The sequence below is a fragment of the Meriones unguiculatus genome, chromosome 3, assembly GCF_030254825.1.
Source record: "Meriones unguiculatus strain TT.TT164.6M chromosome 3, Bangor_MerUng_6.1, whole genome shotgun sequence".
NCBI lineage: Eukaryota > Metazoa > Chordata > Mammalia > Rodentia > Muridae > Meriones > Meriones unguiculatus.
In genome coordinates, this window is record NC_083351.1 from 131,310,597 (window position 1) to 131,324,299 (window position 13,703).

A 13,703-nucleotide genomic window follows, 5' to 3' on the forward strand; every position below is an offset into this window, starting at 1 on the left:
TGACATTACTTAATTTCATTACTTAATATCTAGGGGTGTTACTTTAATTGTTATACTTTATTCCAGAGCATCACTTAGCTTATCATTCTTGCACACACACACACACACACACACACACACACACACACACACACACACACACTCACACACATGTCAGCTGCCTTAAGGACATTACTTAGTTACTATTACTACGAATATCTTCTTATCTACTCTTGACAGCTCTGCTGTCTTACAAACTCTCAATGTCTTAGGGGTATTGCCCAGTCAGTGTCAACAAAAATGTCCCTTAACTTTGCTCCTGACAGCACTGCTGTCTTACAGGCTCATTACAGATAAAATAGTGTCCTCTGCAGATAACTCTTTGTGATGAAATCTGGAAAGATGCTGTCCTCCACACTCTCTTATGGTGTGATGGAGTCTGACATAATGGCAACGTCTTCTCTCTCACCCAGTGTTATGGTGTCTGGCAAGATGGGGTCCATCTTACCAGACACAAGCATGGAGTACTCATTGGTCTCTTCCAGCATGATAATGTCCTTCTTGGTCTCTTCTGACATGACGGCATCCTCCTCTTCTCTCCTGGTGTTATGGTGTCTGGAAAGATGGTGTCCTCCTCTGTCTCTTCCAGTGTGATGATGTCGGCCAAGTTACTGTCCTCTTTGGTGTCTTCCAACATGATGGTGAACTTCTGGGTCCCTTCTGGTGGGATTTTGTCCGCCACTATGATGTTTTCAGCTAGATGGTGTGCTCTTCAGTCTCTGCCACTGTAATGGTGTCTGGCAAGATGGTGTCCTCCAATGTGTGTCCAATGTGATGGTGTCAGGCAAGGTGGTGTCCTCCTCAGACAAAGTCTTCTGGCATGTTGGTGTCTGGCACGATGGGGTACTCCTTCTTCTATTCTCACATGATGGTGTCCTCCTCAGACTATTACTGTGTGATGATACCTGGCAAGATGGTGTCCTCCTCTGTCTCTTCCAGTGTAATGGTGTTTAGCAAGATGGTATGCTCTTCTGTCTCTTGCAGTGAGATGGTGTCTGCCAAGTTACTGTCCTCCTTGGTGTCTTCCGGCATGATGGTATCCTCCTAGATCTCTCCCAGTGTGATGGAGTCTGGCAAAATGGAACTCTACTTGGTCTCTTCATGAAAGCAGGCAGGATGGAGTACTCCTTGGTCTCTTCTGGGATGATGGTGTCTTCCTAGGTCTCTTCCAGTGTGGTGTTGTATGGTATGATGGTATCCACCTCAGTCTCTTTGGGAGTGAAGGTGTTTGAAAAGATGGTGTCCTCTTTAGTCTCATTGGGCATGCAAGTATCTGGGAGGATGGAATACTCTTCAGCCTCTTCTGGCATGATGGAGTACTCCTTGATTTCTTCTGGCATGATGGTGTCTTCCTATATCTCTTTCAGTGTGATGGTGTCTGGCAAGATGGTGTCCTCCTCAGTGGGTTCCAGCTTGTAGGTGTCTATCAGGAAGTAGTCCTGCTTGGTGTCTTCCCCTATGATGGTTTCTGGGAAGATGGTATCCTCCACCATCTCTTCAGGTGTGATGGTGTATGGCAAAATGGTATCCTCCTCAGTCTCCTACACTGTGATGGTGTCTAGCAAGATGGTTTCCTCCTATGTGTCTTCTGGTGTAATGGTGTTAGGCAAGGTGGTGTTCTCCTCAGAATCTTCCGGCATGCTGGTATCTGGCAGGACGAAGTACTCTTAGGTCTATTCAGGCATGATGATGTCCTCCTCATTCTCACCTGGCATGATGGTGTCCTCCTCAGTCTCTTCCTGTGTGATGGTGTCTGACAATATGTTGCTCTTCTTGGTCTTTTCTGGTGTGACAGTGTCTGTTAATATTATGCGCTCCCCAGTCTCATGAGGTGTGATGGAGTCTCAAATGATGGTGTCCTCCTAGGTCTCTCATATTGTGATGGAACCTGTCAGGATGGGGTCCTCCTTGGACTCTACAAGCAAGCTAGTGTCTGGCAAGATGGAGTACTCCTAAGTCTCTTCTGGCATGATGATGTGCTCCTTGGTCTCTTTTGGTATGATGGTGTACTCCTCAGTTTCTTCCAGTGTTATGTTTTGTGGCATGATGGTGTCTTCCTCAGTCCCTTTCAGTTTGATGGTGTCTAGCAAGACGGTGTCCTCCTCAATATCTTCCAGCATGCTGGTGTCTAGCATGAAAGTGTCCTTTCCAGTCTCTTAAGGTGTGATGGTATCTAGGAAGAGGAAGTAATCCTTGGGCTCTCCAAGTGTGATGGTTTCTGGCAAGATGGTATTCTCCTTGGTCTTTTACATCATGCAGGTGTCTGGCAGGATGGAGTACTCTTCGGTAACTTCCGGCATGATGGTGTCTTCATCGGTACCTTCAGGCATCATGGTGTCCTCCTTTGTCTCTTCTGGTGTTAGGGTATCTGGCAAGATGGTGTCATTTTCAGTATCTTCCAGCATGATGGTGTCTGGCAGGATGGAGTACTCCTTGGTCTCTTCTGGCATGGTGGCGTCCTCCTAGGTCCCTCCCAGTATGCGCTTTCTTCCTCGTTCTCTTCCAGATGATGGTGGCTTCCTCCATAACTTCTGGTGTGAAGTATCTGGCAAGATGGTGTCCTCCTCAGCATCTTCAATGTGATGGTGTCTGGCAAGATGATGTCGTCCAGCATCCTGTTGTATGACAGAATGGAGTATTCCTCTGTCTCTTCCAGCATTACTTTCTCTTCCTCAGTATCTTCTGGTATGATATTCCTCAGTCTCTTCCACTGTAATGGTTTCTTCCCCAGTGTCGTCCTCTGTCTCTTCCAGTGTGATAGTGTCAGGCAAAATATTGCCTCCACAGTCTCTTCTAGCATGCTGATGTCCAGCAAGGCAGTGTCCTCTCCAGTCTCTTCCAGTATGATGGTCTCTTGTAAGATGGTATCCTCCATGGTCTATTGCAGCATTCTGGTGTTTGGCAAGATGATGTACTCCTCAATCTTTCCGTTGTGATGGTGACTGGCAAGACAGTGTTCTCCTTGTTCTATTCAGGCATTCTGTTGTCTGGCAGGATGGAGTACTCCTAGGGCTCTTCTGGCATGATGGTGCCTGACTCAGTCAATTCTGGTTTGATGGGGTCTTGCAAGATGGGGTCCTCCTCGGGCTCTTCAAGCAGGCTAGTGGCTGACAGGAGGAAGAAAGTACTCCTTGGTCTCTTCAATCATAAGGGTGTCATGTCGATTTCTTCTGGCATGATGTGACCTCCTAGGTCTCTTCCAGTGTGATGTTGTCTGGTATGATGTTTTTCTCCTCAGTCTCTTCCGGTGTGATGGTGTCTGGCAAGATGGTGTCTTCCTCGGTCTCCCTTAGCAGGCTGGTCTCTGGAAGGATGGAGAACTCCTTCTTCTCTTCCTACAAGATGGTGTCCTCCTAGGTATCTTCCAGGGTGATGATGTCTGGAAAATGGTGTCCTCCTTGCTTCGTTCCAACAGGCTGATGTCTGGCAAGATAGGGTACTCCTTGGTCTCTTCCAGCATGATAGAGTCCTACTCCGTGACATCTAGCATGATTGTATCCTCCTCTTTCTCTCCCTGTTGATGTTATCTGGCAAGGCAGGGTCCTGCTTGGTCTTTTCTAATAAGCTGCTCTCTTGCAGGACGGAGTACTTATTGTCTCTTCTGGCAAGACGGTGTACTCCTCGGTCTCTTCCAGGAGGATGGTGTCTGGCAGGATGGAGTACTCCTTGGTCTCTTCTGGCTTGATGATATCCTCCTCTTTCTCTCCTTGTTGATGTTGTCTAGCAAGGCGGGGTCCTCCTTGGTCTTTTCTAGGAAGCTGATGTCTGGCAGGATGGAGTACTCATTGTCTGTTCTGGCAAGATGGTGTTCTCCTTGATGTCTTCCATCATGATGGTGTATAGCAAGAAGGTGGCCTCCTCGATCTCGTCCGGTGTGATGTAGTCTGGCATGATGGTGTTCTCCTCAGTCTCTTCTGGCAAGATGGTGTTTCCTTGGTTGCTTCCAGTGTGATATTGTCTGTAATGATGATGGTCTCCTTAGTCTCTTCAGGTGTGAGTGTCTGGCGAGGATGTTGTCTGGCAGGATGGAGTACTCCTCGGTATCTTCTGGTATGATGGTGTCCTTCCTATCACGCTTGATGGTTTTTAGCAAGATGGGGTCCAGCTTGGTCTTTTCTGGCAAGCGGGTGAGCAGGATAGATCACTCCTTTTTCATTTCCAGCATGATTGTGTACTCCTAGGTATCTTCTGGTGTGATATTGTCTGGCAGGATGGTATATTCTTCTGTCTCTTCCACTGTAATGGTTTCTTCCTCAGTGTCATCCTCTGTCTCTTCCAATGTGATAGTGTCTGGCAAAATAGTGTCCTCCTTGGTCTCCGCTAGCATGCTGATGTCAAGCAAAGCAGTGTCCTCTTCTGTCTTTTCCAGTATGATGATTTCTGGCAAGGTGGTGTACTGCATGGTCTATTGCATCATTCTGGTGTCTGGCAAGATGGTGTACTCCTCACTCTCTTCTGGTGTGATGGTGTCTGGCAAGGCAGTATTCTCCTTGGTCCCTTCAAGCATCCTGTTTTCTGGCAGGTCGGAGTACTCCTCGTTCTTTTCTTGCATGATGGTGCCTGCTTCAGTCTCTTCTGGTTTGATGGTGTCTGGCAAGATGGGGTCCTCCTCGGTCTCTTCAAGCAGGGTAGTGGTTGACAGGAAGAATAAAGTACTCTTTGGTCTCTTCAATCATAACGATGTCCTCCTCGATCTATTCTGGCGTGATGTGTCCCTCCTAGGTCTCTTCCAGTGTGATGTTGTCTGCTATGATGTTTTTCTACTCAGTCTCGTCCAGTGTGATGGTGTCTGGCAAGATGGTGTCTTCCTCATTCTCTGTTAGAAGGCTGGTGTCTGGAAGGATAGAGTACTCCTTCTTCTCTCCCGAAAATATCGTGTTTTCCTAGGTTTCTTCCAGGGAGATGATGTCTGGCAAGATGGTGTCCTCCTCGGTCTCTTCCAACGTGATGGTGTGTAGCACGAAGGTGGCCTCCTAGATCTCTTCCGGTATGATGTAGTCTGGCATGATGGTGTCCTCCTTAGTCTCTTCTGGCAAGATGGTGTTTCCTTGGTTGCTTCCAATGTGATATTGTCTGGCATGATGATGGTCTCCTCATTTTCTTCAGGTGTGAGTGTCTGGCTAGAGGGTGTCCTTCCTCCTCTTTCTCTTCCAGGAGGATGGTGTCTGGCAGGATGGAGTAGTCCTTGGTATCTTCTGGTATGATGGTGTCCTCCATTTCCTATCATGCTTGATGGTTTTTGGCTAGATGGGGTCCAGCTTGGTCTCTTCTGGCAAGTGGGAGAGCAGGATAGAATATTCCTTTTTCTCTTCCAGCATGATGGTGTCCTCCTCGGTCTTTTCCCATGTGATATTGTCTGGCATGATTGGGTCCTCCTCAGTCTCTTCAGTGTGATGGTGTCTGGCAAGATGTTGTCCTCCTCGTTCTCTTCCAGCATGCTTGTGTCTGGCAGAATGTAGTATTGCTCTGTCTCTTCCAGCATTATTGTGCTTCCTCTGTCTATTCAGGGATGATGGAGTCCTCCTTAATCTCTTCCAGGTTGATGTTCTTTGGCATGTTTTGTCCTCTTTAGTCTCTCTCAGTGTGATGGTGTCTGGCAAGATGGTATCCTCCCCTGTCTCTTCTGGTGTGATGTAGTCTTGAAAGATGATGTCCTCCAAGGTCTCTTCCGGTTTGATGATGTCTGGCAAGATGGGGTCCTCCCCTGTCTGTTCCTGTGTTATGCAGTCTGGAAAGATGATGTCCTCCATGGTCTATTCTGTCATGATGTTGTCTGGCAGGATGGAGTAACCCTTAGTCTCCTCCCGGATGATGGTGTCTTCCTTGGTATCTTCTGGTGTGATATATCTGGCAGGATTGTATCTTCCTCTGTCTCTTCCACTTTAGTGGTTTCTTCCTCCGTGTCTTCCTCTGCCTCTTCCAGTGTGAGAGTTTCTGGCAAAATAGTGTCCTCCTTGGTCTCCTCTAGCATGCTGATGTCTAGCAAGGCAATGTCCACTTCGATCTCTTCCAGTATGATGGTTTCTGGCAAGATGGTCTATTGCACCATTCTGGTGTTTGGCAAGATGGTGTACTCCTCACTCTCTTCTGGTGTGATGGTGTCTGGCAAGACAGAGTTCTCCTTGTTCTCTTCAGGCATTCTGTTGTCTGGCAGTTTGGAGTACTCCTCGGTCTCTTCTGGCATGATGGTGCCTGCTTCATTCTCTTCTGGTTTGATTGTTTCTGGCAAGATGGGTTCCTCCTCGGTCTCTTCCAGGAGGATGGTATCTGGCAGCATGGAGTACTCTTCGGTATCTTCTGGTATGATGGTGTCCTCCTCTTCCTATCCGGATTGATGCTTTTTGGCAAGATGGGATCCACCTTTGTATCTTCTGGCAAGAAGGGGTGCAGGATAGAGTACTCCTTTTTCTCATACTGCATGATGGAATCCTCCTCGGTCTCTTCCCATGTGATGTTGTCTGGCACGATTGGGGCCTCCTCAGTCTATTCAGTGTGATACTGTCTGGCAAAATAGTGTCCTCCTTGGTCTCCTCTAGCATGCTGATGTCTAGCAAGGTGGTGTCTTCTTGGGTCTCTTCCAGTATGATGGTTTGTGTTGTCCTCCACGGTCCATTGAAGCATTCTGGTGTCTGGCAAGATGGTGCACTCCTCACTCTCTTCTGGTATGATGGTGTCTGGCATGAGAGTATTCTCCTTGGTCTCCTCAGACATCATGTTGTCTGGCAGGATGGAGTACTCCTCGGTCTCTTCTGGCATGATGGTTCCTACTTCATCTCTTCTGGTTTCATGGTGTCTGGCAAGTTGGGGTCCTCCTCAGTCTCTTCAAGCAGGGTAGTGGCTGACAAGAGGAAGAAAGTACTCCTTGGTCTCTTCAATCATAAACGTGTCCTCCTTGATCTCTTCTGGCATGATGAGTCCTCCTAGGTCTCCTCCAGTGTGATGTTGTCTGGTATGATGTTTTTCTACTCAGTCCCGTCCAGTATGATGGTGTCTGGCAAGATGGTGTCTTCCTCGGTCTCCTTTAGCAGGCTGGTGTCTGAAAGGAAGGAATACACCTTCTTCTCTTCAGAAAACATGGTGTCCTCCTAAGTTACTTCCAGGGTAATGATGTCTGGCAAGATGATTTCCTCCTTGGTTCCTTCCAGCAGGCTGATGTCTGGAGAGAGGGGTACAACTTGGTCTCTTCCAGCATGATGCTGTCCTCTTCCGTGTCTTCTGGCAGTATGGTATCTTCCTCTTTCTCTCCTTATTGGTGTTGTCTGTCATGGTGGGGTCCACCTTGCTCTTTTATATCAAGCTGCTGTTTGGCAGTTTGGAGTACTCATTGTCTCTTCTGAAGATGGGGTCCTCCTTCCCGTCTTCTGGCATGACAGTATCCGCCTCTTTCTCCCCTTGTTAATGTTGTCTGGCAATGCGAGGTCCTCCTTCATCTTTTCTAGCAAGCTGCTCTCTGGCAGGATGGAGTACTCATTGTTTCTTCTGGCAAGATGGTTTCCTCCTCGGTCTCTTCCAACGTGATGGTGTGTAGCAAGAATGTGGACTCCTCGATCTCTTCCGGTGTGATGTAGTCTGGCATGATGGTGTCCTCCTTAGTCTCTTCTGGAAGATGTTGTTTCCTTGGTTGCTTCCAGTTTGATATTGTCTGGCATGATGATGGTCTCAGCAGTCTCTTCAGGTGTGAGTCTGGCAAGAGGGTGTCCTCATCTGTCTCTTCCAGGAGGATGGTGTCTGGCGGGATGGAGTACTCCTCGGTATCTTCTGGTATGATGGTGTCCTCCTCTTCCTATCATGCTTGATGGTTTTTGGCTAGATGGTGTCCAATTGGTCTCTTCTGGCAAGTGGGTGAGCACGATAGAGTACTCCCTTTTCTCTTTCATCATGATGGTGTCCTCCTCAGTCTCTTCCCATGTGATATTGTCTGGCACGATTAGGTACTCCTCAGTCTCTTCAGTGTGATGGTGTCTGGCAAGATGGTGTCCTCCTCATTCTCCTCCAGCATGCTTGTGTCTGACAGAATGGAGTATTCCTCTGTCTCTTCCATCATTATTTTGTCTTCCTCAGTCTCTTCAGGCATGAAGGAGTCCTCCTTAATCTCTACCAGGTTGATGTTCTTTGGCATGTGTTCTCCTCCTTAATCTCTTCCAGTGTGATGGTGTCTGACAAGATGGTGTCCTCCCATGTCTCTACTGGTGTGATGTAGTCTGGAAAGATGATGTCCTCCAAGGCCTCTCCCGGTTTGATGGTGTCTGGCAAGATGGTGTCTTCCTCAGTCTCCTTTAGCAGGCTGGTGTATGGAAGGCTGGAGTATTCCTTCTTCTCTCCTGAAACATGGTGTACTCCTAGGGATCTTCCAGGGTGATGATGTCTGGCAAGATGGTGTCCTCCTTGCTTCCTTCCAGCCGGCTGATGTCTGGCAAGATGGGGTACTCCTTGGTCTCTTTCCACCTGATGCTGTCCTCCTCTGTGTCTTCGGACACTAGGGTATCCTCTTCTTTCTCTTTTTATTGATGTTGTCTGTCATGGCGGGGTCCTCCTTTGTCTTTTATAGCAAGCATTTGTCAGGAAGGATGGATTACTCATTGTCTCATCTGGCCAGATGGTGTGCTCCTCGGGCTCTTGCAGGAGGATGGTGTCTGGCAGCATAGAGTACTCCACGGTATCTTCTGGTATAATGGTGTCCTCCTTTTCTTATCCGGCTTGATGCTTTTGGCAATTTGGGATCCACCTTTGTCTCTTCTGGCAAGCAGGGGTGCAGGAGAGAATACTCTTTATTCTCATCCTGCATGATGGTATCCTCCTCGGTCGCTTCCCATGTGATGTTGTCTGGCATGATTGCGTCCTCCTCAGTCTATTTAGTGTAATAGTGTCTGGCAAAATAGTGTCCTCATTGGTCTCCTCTAGCATACTGATGTCCAGCAAGGCAGTGTCTTCTTTGGTCTCTTCCAGTATGATGGTTTCTGGCAAGATGGTGTCCTCCACTGTCTATTGCAGCATTCTGGTCTCTGGCAAGATGTTGTCCTCCTCACTCTCTTCTGGTGTGATGGTGTCTGGCAAGACAGTGTTCTCTTGGTCTCCTCAACCATCCTGTTGTCTGGCAGGATGGAGTACTCCTTGGTCTCTTCTGGCATGATGGTGCCTGCTTCAGTCTCTTCTGGTTTGATGGTGTCTGGCAAGATGGGGTCCTCCTCGGTCTCTTCAAGCAGGGTAGTGGTTGACAGGAAGAATAAAGTACTCTTTGGTCTCTTCAATCATAACGGTGTCCTCCTCAATCTATTATGGCGTGACGTGTTCTTCTAGGTCTCTTCCATTGTGATCTTGTCTGTTATGTTGTTTTTCTACTCGGTCTCGTCCAGTGTGATGGTGTCTGGCAAGATGGTGTCTTCCTTGTTCTCCTTTAGCAAGCTGGTGTCTGGAAGGATGGAGTACTCCTTCTTCTCTTCGAAACATGGTATCCTTCTAGGTATCTTCCAGGGTGATGATATCTGGGAAGATGGTGTTCTCCTTGCTACCTTCCAGCAGGATGGTAAAATGGGGTACTCCTTGACTCTTCCAGCATGATTGTGTCCTGCTCCAGGTCTTCTGGCACTATGGTATCTTCCTCTTTCTCTCCCTATTGATGTTGTCTGTCATGGCAGGGTCCACCTTGGTCTTTTATAGCAAGCTGCTGTCTGAATAGATGGAGTACTCATTGTTTCTTCTGGCAAGATGTTGTCCTCCTCCATGACTTCTGGCATGATAATATCCTCCTCTTTTTCTCTCCTTGTTAATGTTGTCTGTTAAGGCGAGGTCCTCCTTGGTCTTTTTTAGTAAGATGCTGTCTGGCAGGATGGAGTACTCATTGTCTCTTCTGGCAAGATGGTGTCCTCCTCAGTTACTTCCAACATGATTGTGTGTAGCAAGAAGGTGGCCTCCTCGATCTCTTCTGGTGTGATGTAGTCTGGCATGATGGTGTCCTGCTCATTCTCTTCTGGCAAGATGGTCTTTCCTTGGTTGCTTCCAGTGTGATATTATCTGACATGATGATGGTCTCCTCAGTCTCTTCAGGTGTGAGTGTCTGGCAAGAGGGTGTCCTCCTCTGTCTCTTCCAGGAGGATGGTGTCTGGCAGGATGGAGCACTCCTCGGTATCTTCTAGTATGATGGTATTCTCCTCTTCCTCTCTTGCTTGATGGTTTTTTGCTTGATGGGGTCCAATTGGTCTCTTCTGGCAAGTGGGTGAGCAGCATAGAGTACTCCTTCTTCTCTTCCATCATGATGGTGTCCTACTCGGTCTTTTCCCATGTGATATTGTCTGGCACGATTTGTTCTTCCCAACTCTCTTCAGTGTGATGGTGTCTGTCAATATGGTGTCCTCTTCGTTCTCCTCCAGCATGCTTGTGTCTGGCAGAATGGAGTATTCCTCTTTATTTTCCAGCATTATTGTGTCTTCCTCGGTCTCTTCAGGCTTGAAGAAATCCTCCTTGATATCTTCCAGGATGATGTTCTTTGGCATGTGTTCTCCTCTTTAATCTCTTCCACTGTAATGGTGTCTGGCAAGATGGTGTCCTAACCTGTCTCTTCTGGTATGAGGTACTCTGGGAAGATGATGTCTTCCACAGTGTCTTCCGGTTTGATAGTGTCTGGCACGATGGTGTCTTCCTTGGTCTCCTTTAACAGGTTGGTGTCTGGAAGGATGGAGTACTCCTTCTTCTCTAAAGAAATCATGGTGCCTCCTAGGTATCTTCCAGGGTGATGATGTCTGGCAAGATGGTGTCCTCCTTACTTCCTTCCAGCAGGCTGATGTCTGGCAAGATGGGGTACTCCTTGGTCTCTTCCCTCATGATGGTGTCCTCCTCCCTCTGTTCTCGCACTATGGTATCCTCCTCTTTCTCTTTTTATTCATATTGTCTGTCATGGCAGGGTCCTATTTGGTCTTTTATAGCAATCAGCTGTCTGGAAGGATGAATTACTCATTGTCTATTCTGGCAAGATGCTGTCCTCCTTGGTCTCTTCCAGGAGGATGGTGTCTGGCAGGATGGAATACTCCTCGGTATCTTCTGGTATGATGGTGTCCTCCTCTCCCTATCTGGCTTGATGCTTTTTGGCAAGATGGGATCCACCTTTGTCTCTTCTGGAATGCAGGGGTGCAGGATAGAGTACTTCTTTTTCTCATCCTGCATGATGATATCCTCCTTGGTCTCTTCCCATGTGATGTTGTCTGGCATGATAGGGTCCTCCTCAGTCTATTCAGTGTGATACTGTCTGGCAAAATAGTGTCCTCCTTGGTCTCCTCTAGCATGCTGATGTCCAGCAGGGTGGTGTCTTCTTCGGTCTCTTTCAGTATTTTGGTTTCTGGCAAGATGGTGTTCTCCACGATCTATTGCAGCATTCTGGTGTCGGCAAGATGGTGTACTCCTCACTCTCTTCTGGTGTGATGGTGTCTGGCAAGACAGTGTTCACCTTGGTCTCCTCAGGCATCATGTTGTCTGGCAGGATGGAGTACTCCTCGGTCTCTTCTGGCATGATGGTGCCTGCTTCAGTCCCTTCTGGTTTGATGGTGTCTGGCAAGATGGGGTCCTCCTCGTTCTCTTCAAGTAGAGTAGTGGCTGCCAGGAGGAAGAAAGTACTCCTTGGTTTCTTCAATCATAAAGGTGTCCTCCTCGATCTCTGCTGGAGTGATGTGTCCGCCTAGGTCTCTTCCATTGTGATGTTGTCTGGTATGATGTTTTTCTACTCGGTCTCGTCCAGTGTGATGGTGTCTGGCAAGATGGTGTCTTCCTCGTTCTCCTTTTGCAAGCTGGTGTCTGGAAGGATGGAGTACTCCTTCTTCTCTCCTGAAACATGGTGTCCTTCTAGGTATCTTCCAGGGTGATGATGTCTGGGAAGATGGTGTCCTTGCTTACTTTCATCAGGCTGATGTCTGGCAAGGTGTGTTACTCCTTGGTCTCTTCCAGCATGATGGTGTCCTCCTCCGTGTGTTCTGGCACTATGGTATCCTCCTCTTTCTCTTTTTATTGATGTTGTTTGTCATGGCGGGGTTCTCCTTGTTCTATTATAGTAAGGAGCTGTCTGGCAGGATGGATTACTAATTGTCTCTTCTGGCAAGATGGTGTCCTCCTCGGTCTCTTCCAGGAGGATGGTGTCTGGCAGGATGGAGTACTCCTTGGTCTTTTCCAGCATGATGGTGTCCTCCTCTGTGTCTTCTGGCACCCTGGTATCCTCCTCTTTCTCTCCTTGTTGATGTTGTTTGGCAAGGCAGGGTCCTCCTTGGTCTTTTCTAGCAAGCTGCTGTCTGGCAGGAAGGAGTACTCATTGTCTCTTCTGGCAAGATGGTGTCTTCTTCGGTCTCTTCCTTATTGATGGTGTGCAGCAAGAAGGTGGCCTCCTTGATCTCTTCTGGTGTGATGTAGTCTGGCATGATGGTGTCCTGCTCATTCTCTTCTGGCAAGATGGTGTTTCCTTGGTTGCTTCCAGTGTGATATTGTCTGGCATGATGATGGTCCCCTTAGACTCTTCAGGTGTGGGTAGCTGGCAAGAGGGTGTCCTCCTCTGTCTCTTCCAGGAGGATGGTGTCTGGCAGGATGGAGTACTTCTTGGTATCTTCTGGTATGATGGTGTCCTCCTCTTCCTATCCTGCTTGATGGTTTTTCGATAGATGGGGTCCACCTTGGTCTCTTCTGGCAAGTGGGTGAGCAGGATAGAGTACTCCTTTTTCTCATCAAGCATGATGGTGTCCTCCTCGGTCTCTTCCCATGTGATCTTGTCTGGCATGATTGGGTCCTCCTCAGTCTCTTCAGTGTGATATTTTCTGGCAAAATAGTGTCCTCCTTGGTATCCTCTAGCATGCTGATGTCCAGCAAGGCGGTGTCCTCTTCGGTATTTTCCAGTATGATGGTTTCTGGCAAGATGGTGTCCTCCACGGTCTATTGCAGCATTCTGGTGTCTGGCAAAATGGTGTACTCCTCACTCTCTTCTGGTGTGATGGTGTCTGGCATCTCCTTGGTCTTCTCAAAGAATCCTGTTTTCTGGCAGGATGAAGTACTCCTCAGTCTCTTCTGGCATGATGGTGCCTGCTTCAGTCTCTTATGTTTTGGTGGTGTCTGGCATGTTAGGGTCCTCCTCGGTCTCTTCAAGTACCCTAATGCCTGACATTAGGAAGAAAGTACTCCTTGTTCTCTTCAATCATAAAGGTGTCCTCTTCAATCTCTTCAGGCATGAGGTGTCCTCCTAGGTCTCTTCCAGTGTGATGTTGTCTGGTATGATGTTTTTCTACTCAGTCCCATCCAGTGTGATGGTATCTGGCAAGATGGTGTCTTCCTCGGTTTCCGTTAGCAGGCTGGTGTCTGGAAGGAAGGAGTACTCCTTCTTCTCTTCAGAAAACATGGTGTCTTCCTAGGTTTCATTAAGGGTAATGATGTCTGGCAAGATGGTGTCCTCCTTGCTTCCTTCCTGCAGGCTGATGTCTGGCAAGATGGGGTACTACTTGGTCTCTTCCAGCATGATGCTGTCCTCCTCCATGTCTTCTGGCACTATGGTATCCCACTCTTTCTCTTTTTATTGATGTTGTCTGTCATGGCAGGGTCCTCCTTGGTCTTTTATAGCAAGCTGCTGTCTGGCAGGATGGAGTACTCATTGTCTCTTCTGGCAAGATGGTGTCTTCCCCGGTCTCTTCCATAGTGATGGTGTG